The sequence below is a fragment of the Pongo pygmaeus genome, chromosome 20 (assembly GCF_028885625.2).
Source record: "Pongo pygmaeus isolate AG05252 chromosome 20, NHGRI_mPonPyg2-v2.0_pri, whole genome shotgun sequence".
In the NCBI taxonomy this organism is placed as follows: Eukaryota; Metazoa; Chordata; class Mammalia; order Primates; family Hominidae; genus Pongo; species Pongo pygmaeus.
This window is the reverse complement of record NC_072393.2, coordinates 59,981,422-59,998,942: the sequence shown is the minus strand read 5'-3', so window position 1 is coordinate 59,998,942 and position 17,521 is coordinate 59,981,422. Positions and strand designations below refer to the sequence as shown.

The 17,521-nt window shown below is 45.7% G+C and overlaps 1 pseudogene; it reads left to right on the top strand.

Moving 5' to 3' along the window:
- The window catches only part of LOC129021107 (nuclear RNA export factor 3-like), a 113,632-nt pseudogene that overhangs the window by 50,323 nt on the left and 45,788 nt on the right, over positions 1-17,521 (top strand).

Sequence of the window (17,521 nt, the reverse complement as noted above, 5' to 3'; positions counted from 1 at the left end):
GGGCTTGAGACTAGCCTGGCCAACATGGTGAAACCCATTTTCTACTAAAAAAAAAAAAAAAAAAGGGGGGGGTGTGATGGTGGCACATATAATTCCAGCTACTTGGGAGGCTGAGGCAGGAAAATTGCTTTAACTCAAGAGGCAAAGGTTGAAGTGAACCGAGATCCTGCCACTGCACTCCAGCCTGAGCAACAGTGAGACTCAAAGATAAATAAATAAGAAAAATGAAAATTACAGCCAGGCGTGGTGTCAGACACCTATAATCCCAGCTACTCAGGAAGTTGAGGCAGGGGAATCACTGGGAGGCAGAGATTGCAATGAGCCAAGATCACGCCACTGTGCTCTAGCTTGGGTCAGAGAGCAAGACTCTGTCCCAAAAAAGAGGACCATTTGAGCTCAAGAGACCTAGGTTGCAAGTGCCACCACACTCCAGCCTGGGCAACAGAGATCCTGTCTTAGAAAAAAAAAAAAAAAAAACAGACCCCCACCATTGTCGAAATCTGATTATAAGCAGGCTCTGCAAAGTTATTACCAAGATCAGCATCAACTTCAGCATTGCTTTTCTCACATGGTAACACTCTAAAGGGAAGTGCGTTCTTTTCTTTTCTTTTAGACAACAGAAAGTTCTTCCCTTTGGAGAGTCACAGCCTGAGACCTTCTTACTCCAGCACCCTGGGTTTTTTGTTGACATTTTTGTTGACCAGGCTAAACTGGACACAAAATGAAGATGTATGTATTGGCCCTGTTTGCACGTTTTCTAGAATCCAGCACATAAACCCATAAAAGGACCATCTCCAGTTCCTTGCTTCAAAGAATCAGCAGGTTAGCCTTGTTTATCATAGGACAATCCTCCTGAGTTTTGTATCTGCTAAGAAAAAGCAATGCCTACTACACATAGCTTATATTTAACCAGGAGAATTAGTAAGATTTCTGGAGAAGAGCAATAGATTATAAGCCAAGTGTTCACTTGAGTTCCAGGATAGGTACACACAGTCCCGATGGGAGCACCCAAAATCGAGTCTACGATGTTGAAGAATATACATTGTCACATACACAAACATCCTCCAGGATAGACCACAGGCTTGGTCATAAAAACTCAATAAAATTTGAACAGAAATACATAAGTACGGGTGGGGTGGGTTGGCTCACACCTCTAATCCCAGCACATTAGGGGGCCAAGACAGGAGGATCACCTGAGCTCAGGAGTTTGAGACCAGCCCCAGCAACATGGTGTAAACCCACGTGTATGAAAAACACAAAAGTGAGCCAGGTGTGGTGGTGCATGCCTGTAGACACTAATTCAGCAGGTTTAGGTGGGAGGTGGAGGTTGCAGTGGGCCAAGATCGCACCACTATACTCCAGCCTGGGCGATAGAGCCAGACCTTGTCTCAAAAATAACCAACCAGCCAGGAGCAGTGGCTGATGCCTGCAATCCCAGCACTTTCGGAGGCCCAGGCGGGCGGATCACAAGGTCAGGAGATTGAGATCATCCTGGCTAACACGGCGAAACCCCGTCTCTACCAAAAATACAGAAAAAATTAGCCGGGTGTGGTGGCGGGCGCCTGTGGTCCCAGCTACTCAGGAGGCTGAGGCACAAGAATCACTTGAAGCTGGGAGGTAGAGGTAGCAGTGAGCCGAGATCCTGCCACTGCACTCCAACCTGGATGACAGAGTAAGACTGTCTCAAAAACAAAAAACAAAAAACAAAAAACAAAAACAACCAAATAAAAAAACACACACACAAAGAAAGAAAAAAATACCCAAGGTGATATCAGAGTATTCTCTGTATTTAGAACAGTATTTTGTGTGTATATGCTTATATCATATATGATAAGTGTATATATAATGAAATATATATCATATATTTCTGAGACCCTGTGTCAAATAAAGTTCCATATATCGTATGCCCACAGGAAGAATAATTCCTACACAAGTGCTTGCTTTGGCAGTACACATAAAAAAAATTGGAATGACAGAGATTACGCTGGCTGCTACACAAAGGTGACACCCAAATTCATGATGTCCCATATTTATCTATTTATTTATTTATTTATTTATTTATTTTTGAGATGGAATCTTGCTCTGTGGCCCAGGCCGGAATGCCATGGCATGATTTCAGCTCACTGAAATCTCCTTCTCCTGGGTTCAAGCGATTCTCCTGCCTAAGCCTCTGAGTAGCTGGAATTAGATGTGCACCACCGCATCCAGCTAATTTTTGTATTTTTAGTAGAGACAAGGCTTTGCCATGTTGGCCCTGTTGGTCTTGAACTCCTGACCTCAGGTGATCCTCCTGTCTCGGCCTCCCAAAGTGCTGGGATTATAGGGGTGCGCCACTGTGCCCGGCCTATTTTTTACTTTCTTGAGACTGAATCTCACTCTGTTGCCCAGGGTGGAGTGCAGCAGATTTCAGCTCACTGAAAGCTCAGCCTCCTGGCTTCAAGCGATTCTCCTGCCTCAGCTTCCCGAGTAGCTGGGATTACATGTGTGCACAACCACACCTGGCTGATTTTTGTATTTTTAGTAGAGACAGGGTTTCACCATGTTGGCCAGGCCGGTCTCGAACAACTGACCTCAGGTGATCCTCCTGTCTCAGCCTCACAAAGTGCTGGAATTACAGACAAGAGCCACCATATGCAGACTAGGCCCATATTTAAAATTAGGAAAAAACAAAACAAAACAAAACAAAGATGTCCACACCTAAACAGCGAATCATTTGTTGTTCAAGTACCTCTCAAATACGTCGTTTATCTAAAATAGAAGTTTAACTGGGGGCTAGGTGTGAACCAAAGGACGGTCCTTACTTTCCTCTTGCCTGTGCATGGGTTAATATTCACATGTAGTCCCATCTACCAAGGACTGGGGAGGGGCAGAGGCAGGAGGATCTAAGCCCACTTTAGCCTGGGCGGCATAGTGAGACCCCCATCTCATGCATTTCTCTCCTGGTCATGCACCCAAGATTTCAGCTTCATTTCCCCAATAAACACTGAAGCCTCATGCACTCCACCTCCGTGCTCTTGCTGAGCAGTCCATATCCCATCTGCAAGGGACACTCAGGGCCCTTCAACTCCACCTGACCCCACGTGAGGTTCTATACCAGTGACAGAAAAATTTCCATAAAGTAAAAGGTGTTGATGGCTGTGCCCGGTGGCTCACGCCTGTATTCTCAGCACTTTGGGAGGCCGAGGACAGCGGCTCACTTGAAGTCAGGGGTTTGAGACTAGCCTGGCCAACATGGTGAAACCCCATCTTTACTAAAATAAATAAATAAATAAAAATAAAAAAGTAGCTGGTCGTAGTGGCGGGTGCCTGTAATTCCAGCAACTCACGAGACTGAGGCAGGAGAATTGCTTGAACCTGAGAGGCAGAGGTTGGAGTCAGCTGGGATCGTGCCACTGCCCTCCAGGCTGAGTGACAGCAACAGTCCATCTCAAAAATAAATAAATGAATGAATAACACAGAAAAATACAAATATTAGCCGAGTGTGATGTCAGGCACCTGTAATCCCAGCTACTCAGGAAGCTGAGGCAGGAGAATAGCTTGAACCCGCGAGGTGGAGGTTGCAGTGATCCAAGATCGCGCCACGGCACTCCAGTCTGGGTCACAGAACAAGACTGTGTCCCATAAAAGGACCATCTGAGCCCAAGAAACCTATGTTAAAAATGCCTCTCTAGTCTCTCCTGGGCAACAGAGACCTTGTCTTAGAAAAAAAAAAAAAAAAAAACAACCCACAAAACAAAAAAACAAAAAACAAAAAACAAAACAAAACAAAAAACAAACAAAAAAACAGACTCGCAACATCATCCAAGTCTGATTACAAGCATGGTCTGCAAATGTATTACCAAGATCAGCATCATCTTCAACGTGGCTTTTCCCAAACGGTAACACTCTAAAGGGAGGCACTTTGTTCGAGAGAAAACAAACAGGAAGTGCTTCCCTTTGGAGGGTCACAGCATGAGATCTTCTCGCTCCAGCACTCTGTGTTTCTTGTTGAGATCTTCCTTGACCAGGTTAAAATTGACACAACAATAAAGATGCATTTACTGACCCTGTTTGCCTGTTTTCTAGAATCTAGAACATAAACCCCTAAAAGGACCATCTCCAGTTCCTTGTTTCAAAGGCTCAGCAGGTTAGCCTTGTTCATCAAGGGACAATCCTCCTGAGTTTTGTCTCCAAAGAGAAAACTCAATGCCTACTTCTCATACCTTATATTTAACCAAGAGAATTGGGCTGGGTTTCTAGAGAACAGCAATGGATTTTGAGCTAAGTGTTCACTTTAGTTCCAGCACAGAAACACACAGTCCCAATGGGAGCATCCAAAATGGAGTCTAAGATGTTGAAAGATATACATTGTCACACACACAAACATCCTCCAGGATAGACCACAGGCTGGTGGATCACCTGAAAGTGGGAGTTCAAGACCAGCCTGGCCAACATGGTGAAACCCGTCTCTACTAAAAACATAAAAATTAGCTGGGTGGGGCAGTAGGCGCCTGTAATCCCAGCTACCTGGGAGGCTGAGGCAGGAGAATCGCTTCAATCCGGAAGGCGGAGGTTGCAGGGAGCCCAGATCATGCCAGTGCTCTCCAGGATGGGCAACAATAGTGCAGGACATGATGGCGGGTGCCTGATGCCTGAATTCCCAATGATTCGGCAGGCTGAGGTGAGAGAATCACTGGAACCTGAGAGGTGGAGTTTCTGGTGAGCAGAGATCCTGCTACTGCACTCCCAACCAAACAAGAGTGTGTCTCAAAAAATCAAAAAATAAAAAGAGGACCACTTAAGCCCAAGAAACCTTGACTGAAGGTGCCACCCACCCACGCCTGGGCAACAGAAAGCCTGTCTTGGAAAAATTTCAAATCACAAACAGAACCCCAACATCATGCAAGTCTGATGATAAGCACGCTCTGCAAATGTATTACCAAGATCAGCAGCATCTTCAACGTTGCTTTTCTCAAACAGTAACACTCTAAAGGGATGCACGATCTTTTCTTTTACACAACAGACAGTGCTTCCATCTAGAGGGTCACTGCCTGAGATCTTCTTTTTTTTGACACGGAGACTCACTTTGTCGCCCAGGCGGGATGCGGTGGTGCGATCTCGGCTCACAGCATCTTCTGCCTCCTGGGTTCAAGCGATTCTTCTGCCTCAGCCTCCTGAGTAGCTGGGATTAGAGGCGCCCACCACCATGCACATTGCATATATGACTGCATATATGACCTGGTCATGCACCCAAGATGTTGGTTTCATTTCCCCAGTGAAAACTCAAACCCCACGCACTCCACCTCCGTGCTCTTGCTGAGCAGCACACATCCCATCTGCAAAGGACACTGAGGTCCCCTTCGACTCTACCTGACCCCACATGAGGTTCTATAAATCAGTGCCGGAATAATTTCCATGGACTAAAAGGTGTTAATGGCCATGTGTGGTGGCTCACGCCTGTATTCTTAGCACTTTGGGGGGCAGAGACTGGCAGATTACCTAAGGTCAGGAGCTGAGACCAGCCTTGCCAACATGGTGAAACCCCATCTCTGCTGAAAATATAAAAATTAGGCCAGGCGTGGTGGCTGATGCCTGTAATCCCAGCACTTTGGGAAGCAGAGGCCGGTGGCTAACTTGAGATCAGAGGTTTGAGACCAACCTGGCGAACATGGTGAGATCCCATCTCTACTAAAAAAAAAAATAATAATAATACAAAAAGTAGCCGGGTGTGGTGGTGGTCTCCCGTAATTCTAGCTACTCAGGAGGCTGAGGTAGAAGAATTGCTTGAACCCGGGAGGCAGAGGTTGCACTAAGTGGAGATCATGCCTTGGCCCTCCAGCCTGGGTAACAGTGAGACTCCATCTCAAAAACATAAATAAATGAATTTTAAAAAACGAAAATGTTATCCAGGTGTGGTGATGGGCACCTGTAATCTCACCTACTTGGGAAGCTGAGGCAGGAGACTAGCTTGAACCTGGGAGGTGGAGGTTGCAGTGAGCCGAGATCACACCACTGCACTTCAGCCTGCGTGATAGACAGACTCTGTCTGCTAAAAAAACCATTTGAATCCAAAAGACCTAGGTTGGATGTGCCACCGCACTCCAGCCTGGGCAACAGAGATCTTGTCTTAGAACAAAAAAGCAAAACCAAAACAGAACCCCGCCATTGTCCAAGCCTGATGATAAGCATGCTCTACAAGTATTACCGAGATCAGCATCAACTTCAATGCTGCTTTTCTCAAACCGTAACACTCCAAAGGGAAGCGCCTTCTTTTCCTTTAGACAAGAGAAAGTGCTTCCCTTTGTAGGGTCACAGCATGAGATCTTCTTGCTCCAGAACTCTGGGTTTTTTGTTGGAATTTTCCTTGCCCAGGTTAAAATCGACACAAAAATAAAGTGCATTTATTGGCCCTGTTTGCATGTTTTCTGGAATCCAGAACATAAACCCCTAAAAGGACCATCTCCAGTTCCTTGCTACAAAGAATAAACAGCTTAGCCTTATCCCTAATCCCAGCACTTTGGGAGGCCGAGGTGAGCGGATCACCTTAGCTCAGGAGTTCAAGACCAGCCTGCCCAACATGGTGAAACCCCATCTCTACTAAAAGTACAAAAAAATTAGCTGGGCGTGGTGGTGTGTGCCTGAAAATCCCAGTTACCTGGGAGTGGGGGAAGGAGAATCATTGGAACCTGGGAGACAGAGGCTGCAGTAAGCCGAGATTGCGCCACTGCACTGCAGCCTGGGTGACAGAGCAAGACTGTTTAAAAATAAATAAATAAATAAAAATTAAAAAAATTTAGTGTCAGGGACAAGGAGATTCAACTAAAAAGACACAAATAAATAGAAAAAATGAGAAAATTGTATTAATATTGACATCCATTGGGGATTACAGAATAGACTGGATAGATGTGGAGGCCTACAGTTTTTGTTTTGTTTTGTTTTGAGATGGAGTCTCGCTCTTGGCTCACTGCAACCTCCGCCTCCTGGGTTGAAGAGATTCTGCTGCCTCAGACTCCTGAGTAGCTGGGATTACAAGCACGCACCACCACGCCCACCTAATTTTTGTATTTTTAGTAGAGACGTGGTTTCACCATGTTGGTCAGGCTGGTCTTGAACTCCTGACCTCGTGATCCGCCTGCCTTGGTCTCCCAAAGTGCTTGGATTACAGGTGTCAGCCACCACACGCAGCCCTTACTCTCCTAATGAAGGAAACATGGTTTGGATTGATTAAATTAAACTGATGAGAGGCCTGTGTTTGAAGTGACCAACCCAAATGGAGCCTCAGGAACCAGGTGCCATGTAATCTGCGTTTTTAAAGAGATGGGATCTTGCTATGTGGCCCAGGCTGGAGTGCAATGGGTATACAAAGGTGAGATCAGTGCATGGTATAGCCTTAAAATCAAAGGACCCTCACACCCTAGCCTTTGCAGTAACTGGGACCCTGTGTGCCCCAGGATGCCTGGCCGTGTCACCTATCTTTGAAATGGGACAAGGTGGCTCACACATTTAGGATCACTTAAGCTCAGCTGAGACCATCCCAGGCAAAAGAGACCCCATCTCTACCAAAAATTAAAACCTGAGCCCAACTACTTGAGAAGCTGACAAGAAGACCACTTGAGGCTGGGTGTGGTGGCTCACGCCTGGAATCCCAGCACTTTGGGAGGCCAGGGAGGTGGATCACTTAAGGTCAGGAGTTGAGACCAGCCTGGCCAACATGGTGAAACCCTTTCTCGTCTAAAAATACAAAAATTAGCAGGGCGTGGTGGTGCGTGCCTGTAATCCCAGCTACTTAGGAGGCTGAGGCAGGAGAATCGCTTGAACCACGGAGTTGGAGGTTGCAGCGAGCTGAGATTGTGCCACTGTACTCCAACCTGGTGACAGAGAGAGACTCTGTCTCAAATAAATAAATAAATAAATAAATAAATAATAATAATAATAATAATAGAGCAAGACATGACCCCAAGAGATCTAGGTTGGAGTGCCACCCCTCTCCAGCCTGGGCAACAGAGACTGGCCTTGGAAAAAAACAAAACCAAAACAGAACCCCGCCGTCATCCAAGCCTGATAAGCATGCTCTGCAAATGTATTACCAAGATCAGCATCAACTTCAACGTTGCTTTTCTCAAACCGTAACACTCTAAAGAGAAGCGCTTTGTTTTCTTTCAGACAACAGAAAGTGCTTCCCTCCAGAGAGTCACAGCATGAGATCTTCTTGCTCCAGCAATCTGGGATTTTTGTTGAAATTTTCCTTGACCAGGTTAAGATGCACACAAAAATAAAGATGCATTTATTCCCTGTTTGCCCATTTTCTGGAATCCAGAACATAAACCCCTAAAAGGAAAATCTCCAGGCTCAGCAGATTAGCCTTGTTCATCAAGGGGAATCCTCCTAAGTTTTGTTTCCAAGGAGAAAAAGCAATGCCCACTACACATACCTTGCCTTTAACCAAGAGAATTGAGCTGGATTTCTAGAGAACAGCAATGGATTGAGCCACATGGTCACTTGAGTTCCAGCACAGGGACACACAGTCATGATGGAAGCATCCAAAATGGAATCTAAATTTGCCAGGCATGGTGGTGCCCACCTGTAATCCCAGCTACTCAGGAGGCTGAGGCAGGAGAATTGCTTGAACCCGGGAGGCAGAGGTTGCAGTGAGACAAGATCATGCCAATGCACTCCAGCCTGGGTGACAGGAAAGAAAAAAAGAATATACATTGTCTTACACACAAACATTCTCCAGGATAGAGCACTGCCTAGGCTGTAAAAGCTCCTCAATAACATTTGATACAGAAGTACAGGTGGGGTGCAGTGGCTTACACCTCTAATCCCAGCATATTAGGAGTCGAAGGTGGGAAAATTACATGAGCTCAAGAGTTCAAAACTAGCCTGCCCAACATAGTAAAACCTCATCTGTAAAAACACAAAAGATAGCCAGGTGTAGTGTTCGTGCCTGTAGACACTAATTCAGGAGGCTGAGGTGGGAGGTAGAGGTTGCAGTGAGTTGAGGTCACAACAGTGCACTCCAGCCTGGGCAATAGAGCCAGATGGTGTCTCAAAAAAAAGTTAAAAAAAAAATACACAAACAAAAACAACCCCAAAGTGATATAACAGTATTGTCTGTGTGTAGAAGACTATTTTGTGTGTATATAATTATACATAGAAGATTATATGATAATATGTATATATTTTGGAGACCCTGTCTCAAAAAAGCAAAGTTCCATATACTATATGCTCACATAAAGAATAATTCCTACATACTAGTGCTTGGGCAGCAAGAACGAAATTCCATCTCAAAAAAAAAAAAAAAAGAAAAAGAAAAAATCAAAACAAAAACAGAAGCCCATCATCATCCACCTCTGATGATAAGCATGCTCTGCAAATGTATTACCAAGATCAGCATCAACTTCAATGTTGCTTTTCTCAAACGGTAACCCTCTAAAAGGAAGCACTTTCTTTTCTTTCAGACAACAGAAAGTGCTTCCTTCCAGAGGATCACAGCCTGAGATCTTCTTGCTCTGGTGCTGCGGATTTTTTGTGGGAATCTTCCTTGACCAGGTTAAAATGGACAAAAACATAAAGATGCATTTATTTGTCCTGTTTGCATGTTTTTTGGAATCCAGAACATAAACCCCTAAAAGGACCATCTCCAGTTCTTTGCTTCAAAGGCTCAGCAGGTTAGCCTTGTTCATCAAGGGGTAATCCTCCCGAGTTTTGTTCCCAAAGAGAAAAGGCAATGCCTAATACACATACCTTATATTTAACCAAGAGAATTGGGCTGGATTTCTAGAGAACAGCAATGGATTTTGAGCCAAGTGGTCGCTTGAGTTCCAGCACAGGAGCACATAGTCCCGATGGAGGCATCCAAAATGGAATCTAAGATGTTGAAGAATATACATTGTTGTAGGCACAAACATCCTGCAGGGTAGACCACAGGCTACCCCGTAAACGCTCCTCAATAAAATCTGAGCAGAAACACACGAGTACAGGTGGGGCACGACGGCTCACACCACTAATCCTAGCACTTTAGGAGGCCAAGGTGGAAGATCACCTGAGCTAAGGAGTTCGAGACCAACTTGGGCAACATGGGGAAACCACATCTGTACAAAAAAAACAAAAGTTAGCCAGGTGTGGTGGTGTATGCCTGCAGACAGCTATTCAGGAGGCTGAGGTGGGAGTTGGAGGTTGCAGTGAGCCGAGATCGCACCACTGCACTCCAGCCTGGGCGACAGAGTGAGACTCTGTCTCTAAAATGAATAAATTAAAAAATACATACATAACAATAATACAAAAATTAGCTGGGCGTGGTGGCACATGCCTGTAATCCCAGCTGCTTGGGAGGCTGAGGCAGGAGAATCATCTGAACCTGGGAGGCAGAGGTTGCAGTGAGCGAAGTTCCTGACACTGCACTCCAGCCAGGGTCACAGAGCAGGACTCTGTCCCAAAAAAGAGGGCCACTTGAACCCAAGAGATCTAGGTTGGAGGGGCCACCATACTCTAGCCTGGGCAACAGACACCCTGTCTTAGAAAAGAAAAAAACAAAAAAAACCCCACAAAACCCCAACATCATCCAAGTCTGATTATAAGCATGATCTCCAAGATCAGCATTAACTTCAACGTTGCTTTTCTCAAAGAGTAATCCTCTAAAGAGAAGCGCTTTCTTTTCTTTTAGACAAGAGAAAGTGCTTCCCTCTAGAGGGTCACAGCCTGAGATCTTCTTGCTCCAGCACTGTGGGTTTTTTGTTGGAATTTTCTTTCACCAGGTTAAAATGGACACAAAAATGAGGATGCATTTATTGGTCCTGTTTGCATGATTTCTGGAATCCAGAACATAAAACCCTAAAAAGACCATCTCCAGTTCCTTGCTTCAAAGTCTCAGCAGGTTAGCCTTGTTCATCAAGGGGCAATCCTCCTGAGTTCTGTCTCCAGAAAAAGCATTGCCTACTACACATACCTTACATTTAACCAAGAGAATTGGGCTGGATTTCTAGAGAACAGCAGTGGATTTTGAGCCAAGCGTTCACTTGAGTTCCAGCACAGGGACACACAGTCCCGATGGGAGCACTCAAAACGGAATCGACCATGTTGAAAAATATACATTGTTGGCTGAGCGCAGTGGCTCATGCCTGTAATCCCAGCGCTTTGGGTGGCTGAGGCGGGCAGCTCACATGAAGTCAGGGGTTTCAGACCAGCCTGGCCAACATGGTGAAACCCATTCTCTACAAAAAAAAAAAAAAGACAAAAAAATACAAAAGTAGCCGGGCGTGGTGATGGGCACCTGTGATTCCAGCTACTCAGAAGGCTGAGGCAGAAGACTTGCTTGAACCCGAGAGGCAGAGTTTTGAGTGGTCCTGCCACTGCCCTCTGGCCTGAGTGACAGTGAGACTCCGTCTCAAAACAAATAAATACGTGAATAAATAATATGCAAATATTAGCCAGGCATGGTGTCAGGCACCTATAATCCCAGCTACTCAGGAATGTGAGGCAGGAGAACTGCTTGAAACTGGGAGGCGGAGGTTGCAGTGAGCCGAGATCATGCCACTACACTCCAGCCTGGGTCACAGAGCAAGACTGTCCAAAAAAAGAGGACCATCTGAGCCCAAGACACCTAGGTTGGAAGTGCCAACACACTCCAGCCTGGGCAACAGAGACCCTGTCTTAGAAAAACAACAACAAAAAAACAGGACCCCACCATCCTCCATATCTGATGATAAGCATGCTCTGCAAAGTTATTACCAAGATCAGCATAACTCGTTGGGAGGCCGAGGTGGGCGAGTCACCTGAGGTCAGGAGTTCCAGACCAGCCTTGCCAACATGGTAAAATCCCAGCTCTAAAAATATAAAAAAAAATTTGCCAAGCGTGGTGACACGTGCCTGCAATGGTACCTACTTGGGAGGCAGAAGTTGCAGTGAGCAGAGACTGGGCCACTGCACTCCACCCTGAAGGACAGAGTGAGATACTGACTCTAAAAAAAAAAAAAATTGCTTGAACCCAGGAGGCAGAGGTTGCAGTGAGCCGAGACCACATTATTACACTCCAGCTTGAGTGACAGAGTGACACTGCCTCACAAAGTCAAAGACAGAACAAAAGAACCCTCCTTGCCCTCTTCTTGCCTGTGCATAGATTAAAATATTCACCTGTAGTCCCAGCTACCAGGAAGAGGAGAGGGAGAGAGCACATTCTACCCTGGGCGGCATAGCGAGACCTCCGTTTCTAAAATACAAACATTGAATCAATTGTACATTGATGACGTGCTCATGTGCCCTACATTTCAGCTTCATTTACCCAATAAAAACTCAAAGCCCATGCACTCCACCTTTGTGCTCTTGCTAAGCAATTATCACTGCCACCGAGACTCATCTTGTCTACCATAGTTTGTGTCTTATATTAGCCACAGCAAACATTTCACAGCTTACCAAGCAACTGGCATTTAGATGCGAGGTTTTGCTAGGTGGAATGGTACCTTGGAATCACTACCCAAAGAAAATAGTATAAACAGGGTAGCTGCAGTCAAAGAACTCACCGGGGCTGGAGTGAGTGGGTGACGGTTGAATCAACTACACCCTTCCTGCAGAGAAAGCAGGTCTATTCCGAGAAACGATGGCAAGTTGTTGGAGAGAAAAAAATTTCAGTCTCAAGGACAAGAAGATTAAACTAAAAAGACACAAACAGGGAAAACAAGAAAATGTTGTTAATATGGACTTCCATTTGAGATTACAAATTAAGACTGGATAGACTTGAACGCTTACTTACCTTTTTTTTAAGTCAGAGTCCAGCTCAGTCGCCCAGGCTGGAGTGCAATGGCGCAATCTCAGCTCACTGCAACCTCTGCCTCCCAGGTTCACGCCACCACACCCGGCTAATTTTTGTATTTTTAGTAGTGACGGGGTTTCACCATATTGGCCAGGCTGGTCTTGAACTCCTGACCTCAGGTGATCCGCCTGCCTCTGCCTCTCACAGTTCTGGGATTACAGGTATGAGGCACCACGCCCCGGCTACTTACCCTTTTAATGAAGGAAACAATTTGGATTGATTACACTAAATTGATGGGAGGCCCGTTTCAAATAACCAACCCAAATGGAGCCTCTGGAACCAGGTGCCATGTAACCTATGTTTTTAAAGAGATGGGATCTTGCTATGTTGGCCCAGGCTGGAGCGCAGTGGCTATTCAAAGGTGTCATCGGTGCATGGTATAGTCTGGAAATCAAAGGACCCTCCGACCCCAGCCTCTGCATTGGCTGGGACTGTGTGCCCCACAATCCCTGGCCATGTCAACTATCTTTGAAATGGGTCATCAGGACGAGGTGGCTCACACGTGTAGGACCACATAAGCTGTGGAGATGAGACTATCCTGGGCAAAAGAGACCCCAACTCTACCAAAAATAAAAAACTTAGCCAAGTATGGTGGCACGCCCCATGTAGTCCCAACTACTTGAGAGGCTGACTCAAGCGGACCACTTGAGGCCGGGCACGGTGGCTCACGCCTGTAATCTCAGCACTTTGGGAGGCCAGGGAGGAGGATTACTTAAGGGCAAGAGTTGAGACGAGCCTGGCCAATATGGAGAAACCCTTTCTTGTCTAAAAATACAAAAAGCAGGGCATGGTGGTGGGTGCTTATAATTCCAGCTACTTGGGAGGCTGAGGTGGGAGAATGTCTGGAACCTGGGAGGCTGTAGTTGTGGAGATCCTACCACTGTACTCCAGCCTGGGTGACAGAGTGAGACTCTGTCGCAAACAATAAAAAAAATGAAATAAAAAGAAGAGCATCTGAGCCCAAGAGATCTAGGTAGCAGTGCCAGTGCACTCCAGTCTGGGCAACGGAGACCCTGTCTTAGAAAAACACAAAACCAAAAGAGAACCCCACCATCGTCCACGTCTGATGATAAGCACGCTCTGCAAATGTATTACCAAGATCAGCATCAACTTCAACGCTGCTTTACTCAAACCGTAAACCTCTAAAGGGGAGCGCTTTGTTTTCTTTCAGACAACAGAAAGCGCTTCCCTCTGGAGGGTCACAGCCTGAGATCTTCTTGCTCCAACACTGGTTTTTTGTTGTCGTTGTTGGAATTTTTTTGACCAGGTCAAAATGGACACAAAATAAAGATGCATTTATTTGCGCTGTTTGCATGTTTTACGGAATCCAGAACATAGACCCCTAAAAGGACCATCTCCAGTTCCTTGCTTCAAAGGCTCAGCAGGTTAGCCTTTGTTCATCAAGGGGCAATCCTCCTGAGTTTTGTCCCCAAAGAGAAAAAGCAATGCCTACTACACATACCTTATCTTTAACCAAGAGAATTAGGCAGGATTTCTAGAGAAGAGCAAAGGATTTTGAGCCAAGCGTTCACCTGAGTTCCAACACAGGGACACACAGTCCCGATGGGAGCATCCAAAATGGAATCTAAATTAGCCAGGCATGGTGGTGCACACCTGTAATCATGAGCTACTCAGCAGGCTGAGACAGGAGGATCGCTTGAACCCAGGAGGCGGAGCTTGAAGTGAATCGAGATCATGCCATTGCACTCCAGCCTGGGTGACAGAGTGAGACTCCGTCTCAAAAAAAAATAAAAATAAAAATAAAAGAATATACATTGTCATACACACAAATATACTCCAGGACAGACCACTGTCTAGGCCGTAAAAGCTCCTCAATAATATTTGAACAGAAATACACAAGTACAGGTGGGGTGCAGTGGCCCACACCTGTAATCCCAGCACTTTAGGAGTCAGAGGCAGGAGGATTACTTGAGCTCAGGAGTTCAAGACTAGCCTGGGCAACATGGTGAAACCTCATCTGTCCAAAAATACAAAGGTTACCAGGTGTTGTGGTTCATGCCTGCAGACGCTAACTCAGGAGGCTCAGCTGGGAGGTAGAGGTTGCTGTGAGCTGAGGTCATAACACTGCACTCCAGCCTAGGTAATAGCGCCAGACTGTGTCTCAAAAAAAAATTTTTTAAATACACAAACAAAAACAACCCCAAAGTGATATAAGAGTATTCTCTGTGTTGGCCGGGCACAGTGGCTCACGTCTGTAATCCCAGCACTTTGGGAGGCCGAGGTGGGTGGATCATGAGGTCAGTAGTTGGAGACCAGCCTGACCAACATGGTGAAACCCCATCTCTATTAAAAATACAAAAATTAGCCAGTGTGGTAGCTCATGCCTGTAATCCCAGCTGCTCTGGAAGCTGGGTCAGAAGAATGGCTTGAACCTGGGAGGCAAAGGGTGCAATGAGCGGTGTTCATGCCGCTGTACTCTGGACTGGGTCACAGAGTGAGATTATCCCAAAAAACACGACCACCTGAGCCCAAGAGATCTAGGTTAAAAGTGCCATTGCACTCCAGCCTGGGCAACAGACACGCTGTCTCAGAAAAAAAAAAACAAAACAAAAACAGAACCCCACCATCATCCAACTCTGATGATAAGCATGCTCTGCAAATGTATTACCAAGATCAGCATCAACCTAAACGTTGCTTTTCTCAAATGGTAACCCTCTACAAGGAAGCACTTTCTTTTCTTTCAGACAACAGAAAGTGCTTCCCTGTAGAGGGTCACAGCCTGAGATCTTCTTGCTCTGGCACTGTGGATTTCTTGCTGGAATCTTCCTTAACCAGGTTAAAATGGATTCGAAAAGAAAGATGCATTTATTTGCCCTGTTTTCTATTTGCGTGTTTTCTGGAATCCAGAATATAAACCCCTAAAAGGACCATCTCCAGTTCCTTCCTTCAAAGAATCAGCAGGTTAGCCTTGTTTATCAAAGGGCAATCCTCCTCAGTTTTGTCTGCAAGAGAAAGAGCAGTACCTGCTAGACATACCTTATCTTTAACCAAAGGAATTGGGCTGGATTTCTAGAGAACATCAATGGACGGAGAGCCAAGTGTTCACTTGAGTTTCAGTACAGGGACACACAGTCCCCATGGAAGCATCCAAAATGGAACATAACATACTGAAGAATATACATTGTCATAGGCACAAACATCCTCCAGGGAGACCACAGGCTATACCATAAAAGCTCCCCAATAAAATTTGAGCAGAAACACACAAGTACAGGTGGGGCACGGTGGCTCATACCTCTAACCCCAGCACTTTAGGAGGCCGAGGTGGGAGGATCACTAGAGTTCAGCAGTTCAAGACCAGCCCAGGCAACATGGAGAAACCATGCCTGTACAAAAAATACAAGTTAGCCAGGCGTGGTGGTGCATGCCTGTAGACAGCTATTCAGGAGGCTGAGGTGGGAGTTGGAGGTTGCAGTGAGCCGAGATTGCACCACTGCACTCCAGCCTGGGCGAAAGCAAGACTCTGTCTCAAAAATAAATAAATGAAATTACAAAAATTAGCCGGGCATGGTGGCACATGCCTGTAATCCCAGTTGCTTGGGAGGCTGAGGCAGGAGAATCGCTTGTACCCGGGAGGCAGAGGTTATAGTGAGTGGAGATCCTGACACTGCCCTCCAGCCAGGGCCACAGAGCAAGACTCTGTCCCAAAAAAGAGGGCCACTTGAGCCCAAGAGATCTAGGTTGGAGAGGGGCCACCACACTCCAGTCTGGGCAACAAACATCCTGTCTTAGAAAAAAAACAAAACAAACATGAAACCCCAACGTCATCCACGTCTGATTATAAGCATTCTCTGCAAATTTATTACCAAGATAAGCGTCGACTTCAACGTTGCTTTTCTCAAAGAGTAATCCTCTAAAGAGAAGCGCTTTCTTTTCTTTTAGACAAGAGAAAGTGCTTCCCTCTAGAGGGTCACAGCATGAGATCTTCTTGCTCCAACACTCTGGGTGTTTTGTTGGAATTTTCCTTCACCCGGTTAAAATGGACACAAAAATAAAGATGCATTTATTGGCCTTGTTTGCATGTTTTCTGGAATCCAGAATATAAACCCCTAAAAGGACCATCTCCAGTTCCTTGCTTCAAAGGATCAGCAGGTTAGCTTTGTTCACCAAAGAGCAATCCTCCTGAGTTTTGTTCTCAAAGAGAAAAAGCAATGCCTCGTAGACACACATACCTTATATTTAAAGAGAACTGGGCTGGATTTCTAGAGAAGAGCAATGGATATTGAGCCAGGCGTTCACAGGAGTTCCAGCACAGGGACACACAGTCCCAATGGGAGCATCCAAAATGGAATGTACGATGTTAACAATATACATTGTTGTACACACAAACATCCTCCAGGGTAGATCACAGGCTAGGTCCTAAAAACTCCTCAATAAAATTTGAACAGAAACACACAACTACAAGTGGGGCACGGTGGCTCACACCTCTAATCCCAGCGCATTAGGAGGCTGAGACTGAAGTATCACCTGAGCTCAGGTGTTCAAGACCAGTCTCGGCAACATGGTGTAATCCCATGTGTACAAAAAACACAAAACGGAGCCAGGTGTGGTGGTGCATGCCTGTAGACACTAATTCAGCAGGCTTAGGTGGGAGGTAGAAGTTGCAGTGAGCCGAGATGGTACAACTGCACTCTAGACTGGGTGACAGAGCCAGACCTTATCTCAAAAACAAATAAACAAAACATACACTCACACACACATACAAACAAACAAACA